At 36.1% G+C, this 20,271-nt stretch overlaps 1 long non-coding RNA gene across 1 annotated transcript in view; it reads left to right on the top strand.

Moving 5' to 3' along the window:
• Positions 1-18,922, top strand: part of LOC117076853 — a 54,098-nt gene extending 35,176 nt beyond the window's left edge. The window contains exon 5 of the long non-coding RNA XR_004434497.1: positions 18,774-18,922. This is a non-coding gene — a long non-coding RNA (uncharacterized LOC117076853). The remainder of the gene's footprint in view (positions 1-18,773) is intronic.
• Positions 18,923-20,271: the final 1,349 nt, after the last annotated feature.

Here is a 20,271-nt window from a genome sequence, read left to right as displayed (position 1 = left end):
GAAGGAAGAGGAGACCACAAAACAACCAGAAAACAAATTACAAAATGGCAAGAGTAAGCTCTTTTACTTATCATTAATAACTGATTGTAAGTGGACTAGATTCTCCAACCAAGAGACATAGACTGGCTGAATGGATAAAATAACAAGACTCATTGATCTATTGCCCACAAGAAATACAATTCACTTGTAAAGATAACATAGATTGAAAATGAAGGGATTGAAAAAGGTATTCCATGCCAATGAAAACCAAAGAAGATCAGGAATCACTATATTTATACAAAATAGGGTACAAGACAAAAACAACAAGAAGAGACAAAGAAGGTCACTATATACTGGTAAAGTATCAATTCAGCAAAAAGATATAACAATTTTAAATATATATGCACCCAAGACAGGAGCACCCAGATATGTAAAGGAAATATTATTAGAGCTAAAGAGAGAGACAGGTCCCAATACAATAATAGCTGGAGACTTCAACACCCCACTTTCACCACTGGACAGATCTTCCAGAAAGAATCAACAAAGAAATGTTGGACTTTCTCTGCAGTATAGACCAAACAGATCTAGTAGGTATTTACAGAACATGTATCCAACAGTTGCAGAATACACATTATTTTTCTCAACATGTAGATTATTCTCAAGGAAGACTATATGTTAGGTCACAAAATAAGTCTTAAGACATTAAAAGAAATGAAGTAATATCAGGCATCATCTCTGACCACAATGGAACAAAACTAGAAATCATTAAAAGAGGAATTTAGGATAATATACAAATACATGAAAATCAAACAATATGCTCCTGAATATGCAGTGCGTCAATGAAAATATTAAGAAGTAAATTGAAAAATGATAATGGAAACATAACATACCAAAATGTATGAGATACAGCAAAAACAGTAATAAGAGGAAAATTTATATGTATAAGAGCTTACCTATAAAAGGAGGAAAAATTTCAAATAAGCAATGCAATGATGCATCTAAAAGATATAGAAAAGCAACAACAAACCAAGCTCAAAATTAGCAGAAGAAAAGAAATAATAAAGATCAAAGGTGAAAGAAATGAAATTTACATGAAAAGAAAATACAAAAGATTAATGAAACAAAAAGTTGGTTTTTGAAAAGTTAAACAAAAGTGACAAACTTTTAACCAGACTAAGAAAAAAAGTGAGAAGATCCAAATAAACAAAACTGGAAAGGAAAAAGGAGACATTACTAATGTTACTGCAGAAATTCAAGGATCATTACGGGCTACTGTGAGCAACTATATGCCAAAAAATTGGAAAATCTAGAAGAAATTGACAAATTCCTAGATATATACAATCTACCAAGACTGAATCAGGAAAAAAAAAAAAAATGCAAAACCTGAACAGACCAGTAACAAGTAACGTGATCAAAGCCATGATAAAAAGTCTTCCAGTAAAGAAAAGCCCAGGACCTGATGGCTTCATTGCTAAATTCTACCAAACGTTTAAAAAATATCTAATACTAATACGATTCAAACTATTCCAAAAAATGGAGAGAACACTTCCAAACTCATTTTATGAGGCCTGTATTACCCTAATACTAAAAACAGACAAAGACACATGTATAAAATAAATCTGCAGTGCAATAACACTGATGAATATTGATGCAGAAATCCCCAACAAAGTACTGACAAACAAAATTAAACAATGTACTAGAAAGAGCATCCATCATGACCAAGTGGGATTTATCCCTGGGATGCAAGGGTGATTACACATGCACAAATCAATCAACATGATACATCATATCAACAGAATGAAGGATGAAAACCATGTGATGCATCTAAAATACCTAGAAAAACAAAAGCAAAGCTGTATCAACAGAATAAGGATAAAAACCATATGATCATTTTAATTGATGATGAAAAAGTATTTGATAAAATTCAACATAACTTCATGAAAAATACCCTCAAGAAACTAGGGATAGAAGGAACATGTCTCAACATAGTGAAAGCCGTATATGACAGACCCACCAGTAGTACCATATTGAATGGGGAAAAACTCAAAGCCTTTTCTCTAAGATCTGGAACATGACAAGGATGCCCATTGCCATCAATATTACTCGACGTACTAATGGAAGTTCTGGCTAGAACAATCAGACAAGAGAAGGAAATAAAGGGCATCCAAATTGGAAAGAAAAAAGTCAAATTATCCTTGCTTGCAGATGATATGATCTTACATTTAGAAAAACCTAAAGACTCCACAAGAAAAACTGTAAGGATTGATAGACAAATTCAGTAAAGTTTATGGATGCAAAATCGGCATACAAAAATCAGTACCATCTATATATGTTAACAGTAAACAACATGAAAAAGAAATAAAAAAGTAATCCCATTTACAATAGCCACACATAAAAGTAAATAGCTAGGAATTGACCAAAGAAGTGAAAGATATCTATAATGGAAAGTATAAAACACTAACAAGGGAAATTGAAGAGGGAACCAAAAATGGAAAAATATTTTATATTCATGGATTGGAAGAATTAACATTATTAAAATGTTCATAATACCCAAAACAATCTTTGGGATTTGATGCAATGTCTATCAAAATATCAATGACATTCTTTAGAAACATAGAAAAATAATACATTTTAGTATTTGGAACTAAATTAGTACCAAATTTAGTATATGGAACCTCAAAAGACCCAGAATAATCAAACATATCCTAAGCAAAAAGAACAAAATTTGAAGAATTGTAATGGTAAAGGTTCTTGCATTAGCTACGCCAAAGAATTGGTGTGGTGGCTGCCCGTGGTGAGTGATGGCGACATGGACTAAGAGAAAAAAATCTGTAGGCTTTATTGAGCAGAGTGACAGTACAAAGCTTCTACAGCGTGGAAGGGGTCCTGAGCGGGTAGCCACTGTTTGTTTTGGGTGAAGAAAAAAATCTGTAGGCTTTATTGAGGAGGGTGACAGTACAAAGCTTCTACAGCATGGAAGGGGTCCTGAGCGGGTAGCCACTGTTTGTTTTGGGTGATTGCCTTTTAAATCCTTTAAGGCAGAAATACGTGCGGGGGCGGGAAGATGTTACTAGAATGGGAAACAAAGGCAGTAAATTATTTTGTGACATGTCTTGGATTTTGGAGAAAACTGGAATTGCAACTTAGGCTTTATTTACTTTATGACTGCAGCAGCGTGGCAAAGGAGACAGGATCTTACAGGACTTTAGGAAGTATGTTTACAAGGAATTGGAATGGGGAGCATAGATAAGGTCTGCTGGTCACAGAGAAATGGGCAATTAACATTGTTTTTAGTCTCAGGGGAGAGGGAAGGGAGAGAGGGAGAGAGGACACAGGGATGCTTACAGCAAAATATTCGCTGTTTATAGCTTCCTTGGGGAAGAAAACACATGCACAAATCCTGGTGTTAGAAATACTTTAAGCATGTAGCTTCAATATTATTCCTCCAGGACCAAAGGAAGTCCTGATGCAGGAAATGAGTGAGTTTCACAGCTTTCTGAGCCCCTACTCGACCATGGGAGCCCAGCTAGCACCTCCTCTCAGTCCCCCTTCTAAACAGAACACCTTAACTGATGTTGGGAACTGGGCGGCAGTCGTTCTGGCTACTTCCTGCAGGTTAGGGGTGAAGAAGGGGCCTTTCAGCTGTGGTGTCTTTCAGAGGGGAACTTTCTAGGCTAGTGAGGGACTGTATACTAACTGACTGTATTTTCTTCCTTCCAATACTAATTGTTGAATAATTGAAATAACAATTTAACGGCTGTACGATGTCCCCATGCACCACAGATTGTACTTGAGAGGGCCCAAGGAAGGGGAAAGTCTATCTGGCCAGCAGTGGAGGAAATGCCTTAAGGCTTCTACTGTCCACATGAAAACTACAGACCTGTCGTTAAATTGTCCTGATGTGGGGGACCATACACGATGGTGGGGAACTGACCCTTCAAAATAGCCATCCAATGGCCACACTTGCCTAGAGGGCACCATGAACAGGGATCTTCTGCTTGCCACCTGTAGAATTTAAGACTTCTAAATAGGGAATCTCGATCCTGCCTAGCGGGAAGAATCTTGCTTATCAGATGAGAAAAGAAGTCTAACTGGCGGACATTAGGACCTAGGAGGCAGGGGTCAGAGCTGTGGCTGCCTTAGGCTCAGCAACCCCTGCAGGGGGAGCCTCCTGTGGGGCCATGGTCTCCGCCAGGATCTCTAGGAGACTAAGATGTCCCCTGATCACTTCAGAGTGTACCTCGGAACGTGAAAGAGTTAGAACTGGGTCCAGGCTAACTAATGCTCCTAACCGGAAGGGTCAGGGGTTGCTAGAAAGCCCTTTTCCAGACAGCCTGACACCTGTATCTTTAGTCGGGTGGCCATGCTAATCGCCTTTAAATGGTCGTCAGGTGCCTGGTATTTAGCCTGTTCATGCGAAGGAAGGACAGGACAGAATAGCAAGCGAAAGAGGTTCAATTTTACTCACCGTGTGACGATCTAGATGCCTTTCCTGGATCTCCTGGCTGGCTTGCCAAATTGTAACACTAAAGGTTCTTGCCCTAGCCATGCCAAAGAATTGGTGTGGCAGCTGCTTGGGGCAAGTGATGGAGATAGGGACTAAGAGAAAAAAAAGCTGTAGGCTTAGTGAGCAGAGTGACAGTACAAAGCTTCTACAGCATGGAAGGGGTCCTGAGCAGGTAGCCACTGTTGGTTTGGGTCATTGCCTTTTACACTCTTTAAGGCGGGAAATATGTGGGGCAGGAAAATGTTACTAGAGCGAGAAATAAAGGCAGTACATTATTTTGTGACACGTCTTAGATTTTGAGGAAAACTGGAATTACAACTTAGGTGTTATCTACTTTATGATTTACAGCGACATGGCAAAGGAGACAGGATCTTACAGGACTTCGCAAAGCATGTTTTTAAGGAATTGGAATTGGAATTGGAAGCATAGATAAGGTCCGCTGATCACAGAGAAACGGTCATTTAACATGCTTTCCTTTCAAGGGAGGGGGAAGGGAGAGAAGGGGAGAGGACACAGGGAAGCTTACAGCAACATTTTCGCTGTTTATAGCTTTTTTGAGAAAGAAAACACATGCACAAATCCCAGTGTTAAGAATATTTGAAGCATGTGTCTTTAATATTATTTATCCAGGACCGAAAGAAATCCTGATGCAAGAAGTTTCACAGTTTCTAGGCCCCTACTCGACTCAGGAAGCCTGGCTAGCACCTCCTCGCAGAATCACTTTCTGGAACAGAACAGAGAACCTAGAAACAAATCCACACACTTACAGTGAACTCGTTTTTGCCAAAGGTGCCAAAAACGTAAACTAGGGAAAAGACTGGCTCTTCAATAAATGGTGCTGAAAAAAATGATAGCCGTATACAAAAGAATGACCCTAGACCCCAGTCTCTCACTATCTACAAAAATCAAATCAAAATGGATTAAAGACTTAAATCTAAGACCTCAAACTATGAAACTTCTGCAAGAAGACATTGAAGAAACTCTCTAGCACATTGGTCTGGGCAAGGACCAACAAGCACAGGCAACCAAAACAAGAATGGGCAAAGGGGATCACATCAAGTTAAAAAACAACTGTGTAGCAAAGGATACAATCAACAAAGTGAAGAGACAATGCACAGAATGGGAGAAGATATTTGAAAACTACACATCTGACAAGGGATTAATAACCAGAATATATAAGGACCTCAAACAACTCTTTAGGAAAAAAATCTAATTATCCAATTAACAAATGGGCAAAAGATTTGAATTGACATTTCTCAAAATAAGACATGCAAATAGCAAAGAGGCATATGAAAAGGTGCTCAGCATCACTGGATCATCTGAGAAATGCAAATCAAACACAATGAAACACAAACACAATCAGACAACCTCACCCTTGTTAAAATGGCTTATATCCAAAAGACAGACAATAACAAATGCAGGCGAGGATGTGGGAGAAAATGGAACCCCTGTACATTGTTGATGGAAATATAAATTAGTAAAACCACTAGGGAGAACAGTTTAGAGGTTCCTCAAAACACTGAAAATTAAGCTCCCATATGATTCAGCAATCCCACTGCTGAGTATATACCCCAAATAAAGGAAATCAGTATATCAAAGAGATAACTGCACTGCTGCTTGCTACAGCACTGTTTACAATAGCCAAGATTTGAAAGCAGCATATGTGTCCATCAACAGATGAATGAATCAAGAGAATGTAGTACATGTACACACAATGGAGTACTATTCAGTCATAAAAAAGAATGAGATCCAGCCATTTGCCACAACAGGGATGGAACTGGAGATATTAAGTGAAGTAAACCAGGCACAAAAAGACAAACACATGTTCTCACTCACTTGTGGGATATAAAAGTCAAAACAATTGAACTCATGTACATATTAATAGAGAGTAGAAGAACAGTTACCAGAGGCTGGGAAAAGTAGCAGAGGGTTGGAGGGGAAGTGGGGATGGTTAAAGGGTACCAAAAAAAAAAAAAGCTAGAAAGAACGAGTAAGACCTGCTATTGGATAGCACAATAGGGTGAATATAATCAGTAATAGCTTAATTGTACATTCTAAAATAAAGAGTGTAATTGGATTGTTTGTAACTCAAAGGGCATATGCTTGGGGGGATGGCTACTTCACTCTCCATATATGTTTATTTCACATTGCTTGACTGTATCAAATCATCTCATGTACACCATAAATATACACACCTATGTACCCACATACATTTTAAAAAACAGTTTAGTTAAAAAAAAATAATTCTCAGTCTTTTCTTTAAATATTGACTGCTTCTCTTCTAGTCCTCCCTTCTAGGACTCTATTTGCATATGTGTTAAATATTTTCACCCATATGCTGCATATACTATTTTATTTGTTCTGTATTTCTTTGTTTCATTATGCTTCTGCTATTTTGTTTTTACATATTTTATACTATATCGAATCTGCTACTGAAGCCATTTATCCTGTTTTAATTTCAGCTACTGTACTTTTTATTTCTAGATTTTGTTTGATATTTCTAGAGTTTCCATTTTTCCCCCAATTCTCTATCTTCCTATTTAATTATTTGAACATTTAATTTTAAATACTGTCTCAGATAACTTAAATATCTTGCCCTACTCCTGGTCCTCTCCTATTATATAAGTTTTCTCTTAATTTTTATTGAAAGTTTATCTAGTTTTTAACTTATATTTCTATGTACTTCAATGAACAGAAGATACTGTAGATTGAAAGTTACAGAGGTAATTTAAGACTCTGTAGAATGTAATCTTTTCTTCCTTTTAGGAAGATATCAAATTTTGATTTTCCTTTTCTTTCCTTTTTTATTTATTTATTTATTTATTCATTTCGAGATAGGATCTCACTCTGTCACCTATGCTAGTGTGCTGTGGTACGATCTCAGCTCACCGCAACCTCCGCCTCCTAGGTTCAAGCAATTCTCCCGTCTCAGCCTCCTGAGTAACTGGGATTACAGATGCACACTACCATGCCCAGCGAATTTTTGTATTTTTTGGTAGAGACAGGGTTTCACCAAATTGGCCAGGCTGGTCTCAAACTCCTGACGTCTGATGATCTAAGTATTGGGATTAGAGGCCTGAGCCACCAAGCCTGGCCGATTTTTCTTTTGACATATGTCAAACTTCTGCTCAGGTTCCAATCCTGTAAACTGACCCTCAAACAATAACTTTTGTTGAATCTTCTCCATATTTTCTAGTTGTTCTCAGTAAGAAGTTTGGTTCAAAACGATATACTTCACTATCACTAGAAGAAGATACTAAGAACAGCTTGTTCTGAGTATTTTTGCTGTTTGATCAGTGACAACCTTTATGAATCTCATCTCACTTCCCCAGTCTATTTTACAAATAACCTATAAGCATGTGATGAAGACTTTGCCAGTCAGACTTGTCCACGTGAAACCTTAATTTGGAAATCCACATTATGAAATAAAATAGTGTAATGTACACATTTTGCTGGAGAAAGGCAACATAGCAAGCTGTGTTCTCCAGTGCTCACAGAGTAACACCAGTAGTAATGATTTCTTCAAACACCATTTTTTTAGATATTGCTCCTGGAAGCTTTGGATTGAGTCTACTTCCAGGTTTCTAAATGATCCTGTGAGCTACACAGAAGCAGTTTAATTAACTCTTGACTAATTAATCAGCGATAATTTCATTTTGCGATTTCAAATAAAAACCTATGTTGATAGAATTGCAACTAATCTTAGAGTTTTATTAAGCTTCTTCTTGAAATGTCTGTTTTCTATCCTTCCTTCTCTAAACTGACCACTCTGCATCTTAGACAAGGCTCACCAGGATTTCAGACCTGGGCCTGTGTGATGCTTGCTTAATGATCTCCCAATCTATTGGTTTATTTTCTCCAATAAGTACCATGATCAGCTTTATTGCATTTAATAGTACTTTGATCAAGTTATTCCACCTTCTAAAAACTGTTAGTGGCTCCTTGGTAAAAATAATAATGACCACATTTACTACTTATGAGATGATTTTTTTTTTCTCCTGATGCTAAAATTTTCATCGTTTCAAGGACTTTCCTGTTATTTGTTTGCCTGTTTTGCTTTTTTTGTTTTTTACTCCCCATATATGCTTCTGGGTTTAATTAAGTTGTTTGCTACACCTTTCTTCAGGCACATTCTATTTTCTTCTCCCCTTGGTCTTATGTTTGTCCTGAATTCTATGAGCTCACTAGTTTCCTCTCTTTTCTCTGTGAGTTCACTGATTTCTTCACTTCTCTCCAATCACTATTCAGATATTCAAACTTTTAAAAATGAGAACCTAATTATCAACACATCTAAAATTTATATTATTGTTTTATGTAGTCTAAGACAAGGAATATTAAAATCACATCAAATGTTTAGAATGCTAGAAAATGACAATGAACTTTGCTTAATTCTTTCTTAATTATTTTTACGATAAAATATTCTTAAATACAAGTTTATTGTTCATCTCTTATTTATATATTAAAAGACATAAAATTAATACTATGGAAGTAGGATTTATGGGGGAAAGCATTTATTTATAAGAAAATGTAGGTAACTATGAAAAACAAATGAATTATACATGTTTTATTTCTATTTTCAAGTGATTTAAAGACTTTGTCCATTTAGATTGCTAGCTGCTATAATAAAACGTTGTAAATTGGATAGCTTTGTATAATATAAATTTATTTCTTGCAGTTGCAAAGGCCAGGAAGTCCAAGATCAAGGTGCCCGCACATTTGGTTTCTAGTGAGAGCCCATTTTCTTGTTTAAAAAGGGCACTTTCTTGCTGTGTAGAAACATGGTGAAAGAGATAAGGAAGCCTTCTGGGGCCTCTTTATAAAGAAATTCATTCTATTCATGAGAATTTCACCTTCATGGTCTGGGCATTTTCCAAGAGTCTCCCTGCTTCCTAATGCAATCACCTTAGGGCTTAGGATTTCAACATAGAAATTTAAGGAGGATACAAACATTAAAATGATAGCAAGTAAGTTCTACTCTTTCCATGAGTTCCTTAATACCACTCTTTCCTTCTTGTTCTCTACCTTCTCTAAATGTTTAACATAACACTTATGTTAATACTACAAAATTTAGCACTTGATTATTTATTATCTTCTCTGTTGTTGCTTCACATGTGATATCATTAGATTAATCATTTCAGGGCATAGACAACAAGCTATATTTCCTCAGTAACCCTAAAAGAACTTGAATTTGCTAATTTCAGACATGGTGATAAAGCTAGTTAAGGAAATTCCCTTCAGCGAATGTCAATATTCTTAAAGTGAAGTATTAAAATTAATTTTTTAATTACTCAATTATCACCTTAGGAACCGCAGGAAAGTGGATATGACAAATGAGTAAACAATGTTTGAATAGAGAGAAAAGGATTTATTAAGGAAAATAATGAAAGCTCACAACTTATTCTCTCTTGTGAGAGTGTTAGGATTAGTGGCAAACATTTAAACAGACAGAGACCGTATTAAGGTGATAAGAATAATGCAAGGCAGTTTAGAATACATCAGAAGGTACATGAACTAAACGACACAGAAAGGAAAATTCCGATGAGATGAACAGGGTTGTAGAAGGCATACAAAAAACAGAATTGAGAGGAAATTTTACAAAGTGATACTGAAACAAAATGAAGGTCAAGCACCAAATCTCTTACCAATAGATATACTATGAATGGAGATGACAAAACACAATATAAGGTCAGTGTGGCCTCAAAGGCAAAGAGCTAAATAGAAATAAAGCAATGGAAATCAGACATAATATTCTTATGCTATATATTACTGAAAAAGGATAGTCAAGGAACAATGAGAAAATATGCCAATGTTCCACTATTAACAAAAGACTACAACTTTGCATTTCAAATAATCACAAGTGAAATTATACAGCAAAAATAAATGTTTCTGGTAAAACAAATTAGCTTCTTAATTTATCAATAAAACAAAAATTTAAAGATCCCAAGATTGAGGTTTTAGAGTAAAAATATAGAGTATATATTTTTATTTACTTAAAATAGAGATCTTAGCTATTAGTGGCACTCAAAAGTATTAAAAACATTTTTCCAATAATAGTATATTACAACATAAGCAATTATACATATAGGAAATTTTTAAAATTTAAGATTTTCTTTTTTCCATTTATAGTTTTTCTGAGTCATCTGTAATTTCCCTTTGAGAATAATTTTATGGCTTACATAAAGTTTGAGTAGATTATTATTTTACTTGCACAAATGCAAAGTGTTAAGGTGCTACAGCTACTCTATCTGTAGTAGCTTCAACTTTAAAAAATGTGTACCCTCTGAATCTAAAATAAAAGTTGAAATTATTAAAAAATAAAGGAACCTTTAAAAATGTCATTTTGCAGCAGTCCACTAGATGTCACTCAAGGTCAGTTTCCCCCCAACAATCCAAACTCCCCTCATCTTTTTAAAAAATAAACTCTTAATTAACCATTAGCTCATTATTCTTGTTTGACAGATAGTATATGGGTTTGTATTAATTTAATTTTTGTTATTTTCCACTGAAGCTTCAGGTGGATGTCTGTTGCATATATAGAAAACTATAATACTTTAGGATTAATAATAATTTTGGTTTATAGGAAGTACAGGAAATACTAGAGAAAAAATAAGACAGATGTCTTTATTAGAGCAAAGGTTCTGTGAACAAAGCAATTATCTGGAGTATACCCTTTAATTTCCAGTTAGGTCTGTGCAGTTAATAGAAATCAGTTTAAAAAATCAGTGTTACTAATTGCTTTGTATTGATGGGCCAGTTTTGTTGATGAGTGACTCATGATGTCATATTTGAGCTTGAACCTGTTTATGTTTTTAAATAGAGATCATCCTAGCAAGATATTTTCTATTGTGAAGAAATTACAGAATTGGTGTAGATTGATACCGTTTTCATCAAAAACGTATAAAATCATCTGCTTAACATTGTACACGGTCTCCACTTTCTGGTTTCATAGCAGAACTCATTACTTGTTCCTCAAGAAGTTTGGGGAGCCATGCTTACAATCTGACATATTGGTATGCAACAGAGAGGACTTAAGTAATAATCAACTGTGCTTCATTTGTCTCTTTAAAATAAATTGCATATCACTTTTTAAAATTGTAGTTTGTAAAAACTTTTTTTTTCTATTATCCTTTAAATTCTAGGGTACATGTGCACAATATGCAGGTTTGTTACATAGGTATACATGTGCCATGTTGGTTTGCTGCATCCATCAACTAGTCCTTTACATGATGTATTTCTCCTAATACTATCTTTCCCTCAGCCCCCTCCCCGACAGGCCCTGATGTGTGATATTTCCTGCCCTGTGTCCATGTGTTCTCATTGTTCACCTCCCACCTATGAGTGAGAACACGACATGTCTGGTTTTCTGTCTTTGTGATAGTTTGCTGAGAATAATGGTTTTCAGCTTCATCCATGTCCCTGCAAAGGACATGAAATAATCCTTTTTTATGGCTGCATAGTATTCCATGGTGTATATATGCCACATTTTTTAAATCCAGTCTATCACTGATGGACATGTGGGTTGGTTCCAAGTCTTTGCTATTGCGAATAGTGCTGCAATAAACATACGTGTGCATGTGTCTTATAGTAGCACGATTTATAATCCTTTGGGTATATACCCAGTAATGCGATCACTGGGTCAAATGGTATTTCTAGTTCCAGATCCTTGAGGAATCACCATACTGTCCTCCACGATGGCTGAACTAATTTACAGTGCCGTCAACAGTGTAAAAGTATCCCTATTTTTCCAAATCCTCTGCAGCATCTGTTGTTTCCTGACTTTTTAATGATTGTAATTCTAATTGGCGTGTGATGGCATCTCATTGTGCTTTTGATTCACATTTTTCTAATGACCAGTGATGATGAGCATTTTTTCATGTGTCTGTTGGCTGCATAAGTGTCTTCTTTTGAGAAACGTCTGTTCATACCCTTTGCTCACTTTTTGATGGGGTTGTTTGTTTGTTTTTTTCTTGTAAATTTCTTTAAGTTCTTTGTAGATTCTGGATATTAGCCCTTTGTCAGATGGTAGACTGCAAAAATTTTCTCCCATTCTGTAGGTTGCCTGTTCACTCTGATGATAGTTTCTTTTGCTGTGCAGAATCTCTTTAGTTTAATTAGATCCCATTTGTCTATTTTGGTGTTTGTTGCCATTGCTTTTGGTGCTTTAGTCAGGAAATTCTTGCCCATGCCTATCTCCTGAATGTTATTGCCTAGGTTTTCTTCGAGAGTTTTTTATGGTTTGAGGTCTTACATTTAAGTCTTTAACTCATCTTGAGTTAATTTTTGTATAAGGTGTAAGGAAGGGATCCAGTTTCAGCTTTCCACACAAGTAAGCCAGTTTTCCCAGCATCATTTATTACATAAAGAACCCTTTCCCCATTTCTTGTATTTGTCAGGTTTGTCAAAGATCAGATGGTTGTAGATGTGTAGTGTTATTTCTGAGGCCTTTGTTCTGTTCCATTGGTCTATATATCTGTTTTGGTGCCAGTACCATGCTATTTTGGTTATTGTAGCCGTGTAGTATAGTTTGAAGTCAGGTAGCATGATGTTTCCAGCTTTGTTCTTTTTGCTTAGGACTATGTTGGCTATGAGGGCTCTTTTTTGGTTCCATATGAGTTTTAAAGTACTTTTTTTCTAATTCTCTGAAGAAAATCAGTGGTAACTTGATGTGAATGGCATTGAATCTATAAATTACCTTGGGCCGTATGGTCATTTTCACCATATTGATTCTTACTATCCATGAGCATGGAATGTTCTTCCATTTGTGCCCTCTTCTATTTTGTTGAGCAGTGCTTTGTAGTTCTCCTTGAAGAGGTCCTTCACATTCCTTGTAAGTTGGATTCCTAAGTATTTTATTCTCATTTTAGCAATTGAATGTGAGTTCACTCATGATTTGGCTCTCTGGTGGTCTGTTATTGGTGTACAAAAATGCTTGTAATTTTTGCATATTGATTTTGTATCCTGAAACTCTGCTGAAGTTGCTTATCAACTTAAGGAGATTTTGGGCTGAGAAAACGGGGCTTTCTAAGTATACAATCATGTCATTTGCAAACAGGGACAATTTGACTTCCTCTTTTCCTTTATTTCTTTTTCTTGCCTGATTACCCTGGTCAGAACTTACAACATTATGTTGAATAGGAATGGTGAGAGAGGGCATCCTTGTCTGGCACCAGTTTTCAAAGGGAATGCTTCCAGTTTTTGCCCATTCAGTATAATATTGGTTGTGGGTTTGTCAGAAGTAGCTCTTATGATTTTGAGATACATTCCATCAATACCTAGTTTATTGAGAGTTTTTAACATGAAGGATTGTTGAATTTTATTGAAGATGTTTTCTGCATCTATCGAGATAATCATGCGGTTTTTATCTTTGGTTCTGTTTATGTGATGGATTACATTTATTGATTTGCGTATATTGAACCAGCCTTGCATCCCAGGGATGAACCCCACTTGATCATGGTGGATAAACTGTTTGATGTGCTGCTGGATTCAGTTTGCCAGTATTTTATTGAGGATTTTTGCATCGACGTTCATCAGGGATATTGGTCTAAAACTCTCTTTTTTTTTGTTGTGTCGCTGCCAGGGTGTCAGGATGATGCTGGCCTCATAAAATGAGTTAGGGAGGAGTCCCTCTTTTTCTATTTATTGGAACAACTTCAGAAGGAATGGCATCAGCTCCTCTTTGTACCTCTAGTAGAATTCGACTGTGAATCCATCTGGTCCTGGACGTTTGTTGGTTGGTAGGCTATCAAATATTGCCTCAATTTCAGAACCTGTTATTGGTCTATTCAGAGATTCAATTTCTTCCTGGTTTAGTCTTGGGGGGGTGTTGTGACCAGGAATTAACTATTTCTTCTAGATTTTCTAGTTTATTTGTGTAAAGGTGTTATAGTATTCTCTGATAGTAGTCTGTATTTCTGTGGGATCGGTGGTGATGTCCCCTTTATCATTTTTTATTGTATCTATTTCATTCTTCTCTCTTTTCTTCTTTATTAGGCTTTCTAGCAGTCTATCTATTTTGTTGATCTTCTCAAAAAAGAAGCTCCTGGATTCATTGATTTTTTTGAAGGGTTTTTTCTGTCTTGATCTCCTTCAGTTCTGCTCTGATCTTAGTTATTTCTTGACTTCTGCTAACTGTTGAATTTGTTTGATCTTGTTTTTCTGTAAAGATTTTATTTTTCCTTCACTTATGAAGCTTAGTTTGGCTGTATATGGGATTCTGGGTAGAAAATTCTTTTCTTTAAGAATGTTGAATATTGACCCTCACTGTCTTCTGGCTTGAAGGGTTTCTGCTGAGAGATCTGCTGTTAGTCTGAAGGACTTCCCTTTGTGGGTAACCTGAACTTTCTCTCTGGCTGCTCTTAACATTTTTTCCTTCATTTCAACCTTGGCGAATCTGGCAATTATGTGTCTTGGGGTTGCTTTTCTCAAGGAGTATCTTCTTGGTGTTCTTTGTATTTCCTGAATTTGAATGTTGGCCTGCTTTGCTAGGTCGGGGAAGTTCTCCTGGATAATATCCTGAAGAGCGTTTTCTAACTTGGTTCCATTCTCCTCGTCAATTTTGGGTACACCAAACAAATATAGATTTGGTCTTTTCACATAGTCCCATATTTCTTGGAGGCTTTGTTTCTTTTTACTCTTTTTTTCTCTAAACTGGTCTTCTCGATTTATTTCATTTATTTGTTCTTCAATCACTGATATCCTTTCTTCCACTTGATCAAATTGGCTATTGAAGCTTGTGCATGTGTCACGAAGTTCTCATGCTGTGGTTTTCAGCTCCATCAGGTCATTTAAGGTCTTCTCTACACTGTTTATTCTATTTATTCATTCATCTAAGCTTTTTTTTCAAGGTTTTTAGCTTCCTAGCAATGGGTTAGAACATGCTCCTTTAGCTCAGAGAAGTTTGTTATTACCAACCTCCTGAAGCCCACTTCTGTCACCTCATCAAACTCATTCTCCGTCCAGTTTTATTCCATTGCTGATGAGGAGATGCAATCCTTTGGAGGAGAAGAAGCACGCTAGTTTTTGAAATCTCCAACTTTTCTGCTCCGGTTTCTCCCCATCTTTGTGGTTTTATCTACCTTTGGTCTTTGATGTTGGTGACCTACAGATGGGGTTTGGTGTGGATGTCCTTTTTGTTGATGTTGATGCTATTCCTTTCTGTTTGTTAGTTTTCCTTCTAACAGTCAGGTCCCTCAGCTGCAAGTCTGTTGGAGTTTACTGGAGGTCCACTCTAGACCCTGTTTGCCTGGGTATCACCAGCAGAGACTGCAGAACAGCAAATATTGCAGAACAGGAAAATAATGTTGCCCGATCCTTCCTCTGGAAGCTTTGTCTCAGAGGGGCACCCACCTGTATGAGGTGTCTGTCGGCCCCTCTGGGAGGTGTTTCCCAGTCAAGCTACACAGGGGTCAGGAGGTAGCCTGCCCATTCTCAGAGCTTGAATGTCATGCTGGGAGAACCACTACTCTCTTCAGAGCTGTCAGACAGGGACCTTTAAGTCTGGAGAATTTGTCTGCTTCCTTTTGTTCATCTATGCCCTGCCCATGGAGGTGGAGTCTAGAGAGGCAGTAGGCCTTGCTGAACTGCAGTGGGCTCTGCCCAGTATGAACTTCCCAACCACTTTGTTTACCTACTCAAGACTCAACAATGGCTCACACCCCTCCCCCGGCCAGGCTTCAGCCTCCCAGGTTGATCCCAGACTACTGCACCAGCAGTGAGCAAGGTTCCGTGGGCATGGGACTCACCGAGCCAGGCACGGGAAGTAATCTCCTGATCTGCTGGTTGCTAAAACTGTGGGAAAAGCACAGTATTTGGGCAGAAGTGTACCATTCCTCCAGGTATAGCTTCCCTTGGCTAGGAAAGGGAAATCCCCTGACCCCTTGTGCTTCCCTGGTGAGGCGATGCCCCATCCTGCTTTGGCTTGCCCTTCATGGGCTGCACCCACTGTCCAACCAGTCCCAGTGAGATGAATTAAGTACCTCAGTTTGGAAATGCAGAAATCACCCATCTTCTGCATTGATCTCGCTGGGAGCGGCAGACCGGAGCTGTTCTTATTCAGCCATCTTGGAAGGGCCCAATACTTTTCTTAACAATAAGTATGAAACTAGCCCTAGAGCATACTATAATTGATAAATTGTCACTATTATTCAACAAACTTCTCTTGGAAATAATAAATTTTTTGCTTAGGGATATATTTTATTTCTATTTTTCACAAACTACTTATTTTATGTGCCAATACCAAGTTGTTTTTCTCAAATTGAACTACATTCCCCCAAAACATGATCTAACACATGGGATTATATTTGGCACTTAAGCAATGTATTAATTCTTCAATTCACTAGGGCATTAAGCAAAGTGAGTGTTTCACTGTGTGATATGGTACTCTGGGGCCTGAGTTAGTACTTCACATTGCTTAGCTCAAGGAAATGCCCGGTAAATAATTAGTTTTAGTTGTACAGGGTCAATTTTTTACTAGGGAAATGGAAGTTGAACGAGTAATCTGATTTTACCTGTAAATTTTGAATCCAAACTACAGAGATAAAGGAACTTAGAAAGAAAAGCAGGCTACAGCCAACAGCAACTTGGAGAAAACATTTTTATATACATGAGACCATAGCATTATTACATTAATAAAGTTTTCTAAGGCCAAGAGTAAAAATATAATATAGATTTATAAACAAAAGATAGGAAATAAATACCTTTTACATTTAGGATCAATGATTTAAATTTCATAATAAGCTGACCAAATTTTAAGGCTTTTCCCATACCTAGCCCTTTTGAATACTAAAATAAACATGCATGTGAGTCCTCAAGGAACATTTTTAAAGATGTGTCACCACCAATAAAAATTATTAACAAATTAACCTATTGGTCTGAAATAGAGTTTGCATAATGTAACATGGAGTTTGAAAGTCGTGGAATCTTCCTTCATGAAGATAAGATGATTATGTAAGGCTGAAGTCCCTACATGGCGGTAGTTTGTGATTATCCTTCTATTTATCCCACAATGTACGATGGTTTCTTTCTTTTTTAAAAAATCTCAGTAAGTTATTCTTTCTGTACTTTCTAGAAACTACTATGTAGTAATGGAAGGGAGGCGACAATCTTAGAAAAAAAAAAGAAAAGAGTATGTCTTCCTTCTTCTGTATTCCTCTCTTTTCAGGGGCCACTATTCCATGATTTGTGCTTTGGTTTGGTTTAATTTGGTCTGGGTTTTGCACTTCGGCCTATCTCATCAAAGACACTTCATTGGCTGCCTGATTCTGTTAGTCACTTAAGGAGATGAATTTGATGAACTCATATACAGAGAATGGCTGAAGAAAGAATGTTATTTTTCTTTGTTACCTTTTTTTAACAAGAGTGGAATTTTGAATGTCACTAGAGAAAATATTCTGTGCAGACAGCTCTTCGAAATCTCGCTTGTAGCTTAACAGAGGCAGGCTCTCCTACTTCTTTTTCCTGCAAATTTATTAAATTATTTGTAATAACCAAGTTTTCAAAAATGATTTAAGATGGTTTTCACGGAATGGCTTAAAGATAAAACAATTAAAATTTAGATAAAAATATAAGAATCATTTAAGAAACAAAGAAAATTATCTTTAAAAATCCAAGAGCAAAGGATAATGGAGAATAAAATTTAGCTTTGGACATCTCACAGCTATGGTAAAATGAGGGCAAAGCAATAAAGCTTCTACTCTATGATGTGAGACAGAGCATTTCTATCTCTGGACTTGTAGAGGAATCTTTCCTCAGGAACTAGACATACCTGTAAGGCCAGCGATCATGAAGGAAAAGGAACCAATATCTCTGGCTTAGGTGCTGGATAGTTCATGCGAAATGGATAAACACAGCAGAGAAAGTTAAAATCCTTAACCCATGAATGACATCACTGTAGTCCACATATGCAAAGAACTAATTATAATTACTTTTATTGTTCTGCTTCTAGTGAAAAAGTGAAAAGGGAAGTGTATTTTACCATTTGTTTGACTGAAGTGCTTAAAAATCTTATTGTTGAAGCATACTATTATATTTTTAAATGAAATTCAAAATAGTGTTTTGAGATTTTTTACTGTTTGTTTTCTATTTAAAGATTTACTTTCTACCACTTTAGAGTTAGATCAGCATTTTTAGGCTTTTCCTATAATCTAACACATAAAGGAATATAGTATTCTTGAGGTTTGAACTAAGAGACTTTAATTAATTTGAGATGTCTTTGAAATGATTTGTCAAGGTCCAATGTTTCCTAAAAGTACATGTAGCTATCTTCTTAAGTTGTTTTTTCTTTCCTCAGATTTTACAGAATGATACATTGATGAAGTTCAGTAATTCAAGTGTTTGGCTAACAATCATCATGGCCACAGAAACCCAGCCTCTGCTCTTAGCAGTATCAGGAACTTCATGGAATACATCACTTTCAAATTGCAACTGCAAATGGTCTTGTTAAAGGTAATCCAGCAACATCAGTCAAGATGTTGCTTGACACACAATGGAGGAGATTAGAAATAATGCATTCCTTCGGTAAACCACTCCACCTGTTTTTACTAATGATGCAGTCCTCTCTCAGGCAATTTTCCAGAGTTACATAGACAACTAAATCCACACGGACCAAAAGAGAAAAAAAAATCCAATTGGAATAAATTCAATTGAACTTATTATACTGAGACTGAAAGATAGAAGAAAGAATAGGGAGAAAAGTTTTAGAAATATGTATGTCAAAGAATGGTCTAGTTACCAGCATAATTAGAATCAAAAAGAAAAAAGAAAAAACACAAAATTAATGAAACTAAGTGTGTGAAGATTCTAAGAATGTGTTAAAATTCTAGTGTTACTCATGAATTGCAGTATACTTCTAATGGATATAGAATACTACAAGGGGCTTGAAGTGTGTGAAAAGTGAGCCTCGGTCATTATAACCTCATATAATAAGTGTAGAGTTAAGGGTTTTGAATAATTTTATTTAGTCCCCATGCGTGTCTCCAGAAAAATGCACAAGCATACAAGATATACAGAAAATAGTTTAGAGCATACATTTGGAATTGGTTTCCGGATTTGTTTATACAAAATAAATACAAATGTATAGAGGGTGTCTTTGCATTCATCCCACAGAGCCTCAAAGGAGTTCATCCTACAAATGCGTAGACCATCGCTGTGACTCTTCTGTCTGTCCTCTGTATCTTGCTAGTAATATACAATTATTATAATTTATGGATATTCACAAAGTCATATTTTAATATAATTTACAGAAAAAATTATAGATGCATGATGCAATCTATTTCTTGGTATGGAAAACAATATCTATTTTAAGTATTTTAAATACCATCATATTAATTATGCCAATATACCTGCTGTTAATTTTAAATACAAGTCAAAGTCATATTTTAGCTAATAGTGGATAATCTCTTCATCCTTGATGAGGAGGATTTTTAAAACTTTTTGTAATTATTTATTAGGAAGATACCTTGACATGCTAATGAAAATATGAAAATAAGTTATAATTATCATCCTTATAAATATGTAGTGAATTTTAAAGTTCATATTTTAATTGTGCGATACATCCATGGTGGATTGAAATGTATTGCTAAAGAAGACTAACAACAGCACTGACTATTTTATAAAAATAGTTCAATTTACCTCAATAGGGTTTATGAACACTTACTAAGAACTAGGTACTGGGGATACAAAATTGAATACAACTGGGATCTTTCTTCAAGTTGCTTTTTTCAATCATGGGTAATATCATGTAACAATTGAATGAATGACAAAGGGAGAAATGTACAGAATATAGCATG

The sequence above is a fragment of the Trachypithecus francoisi genome, unplaced genomic scaffold (assembly GCF_009764315.1).
Source record: "Trachypithecus francoisi isolate TF-2019V2 unplaced genomic scaffold, Tfra_2.0 Lachesis_group0, whole genome shotgun sequence".
NCBI lineage: Eukaryota > Metazoa > Chordata > Mammalia > Primates > Cercopithecidae > Trachypithecus > Trachypithecus francoisi.
This window is presented reverse-complemented; position numbering and strand designations above follow the sequence as displayed.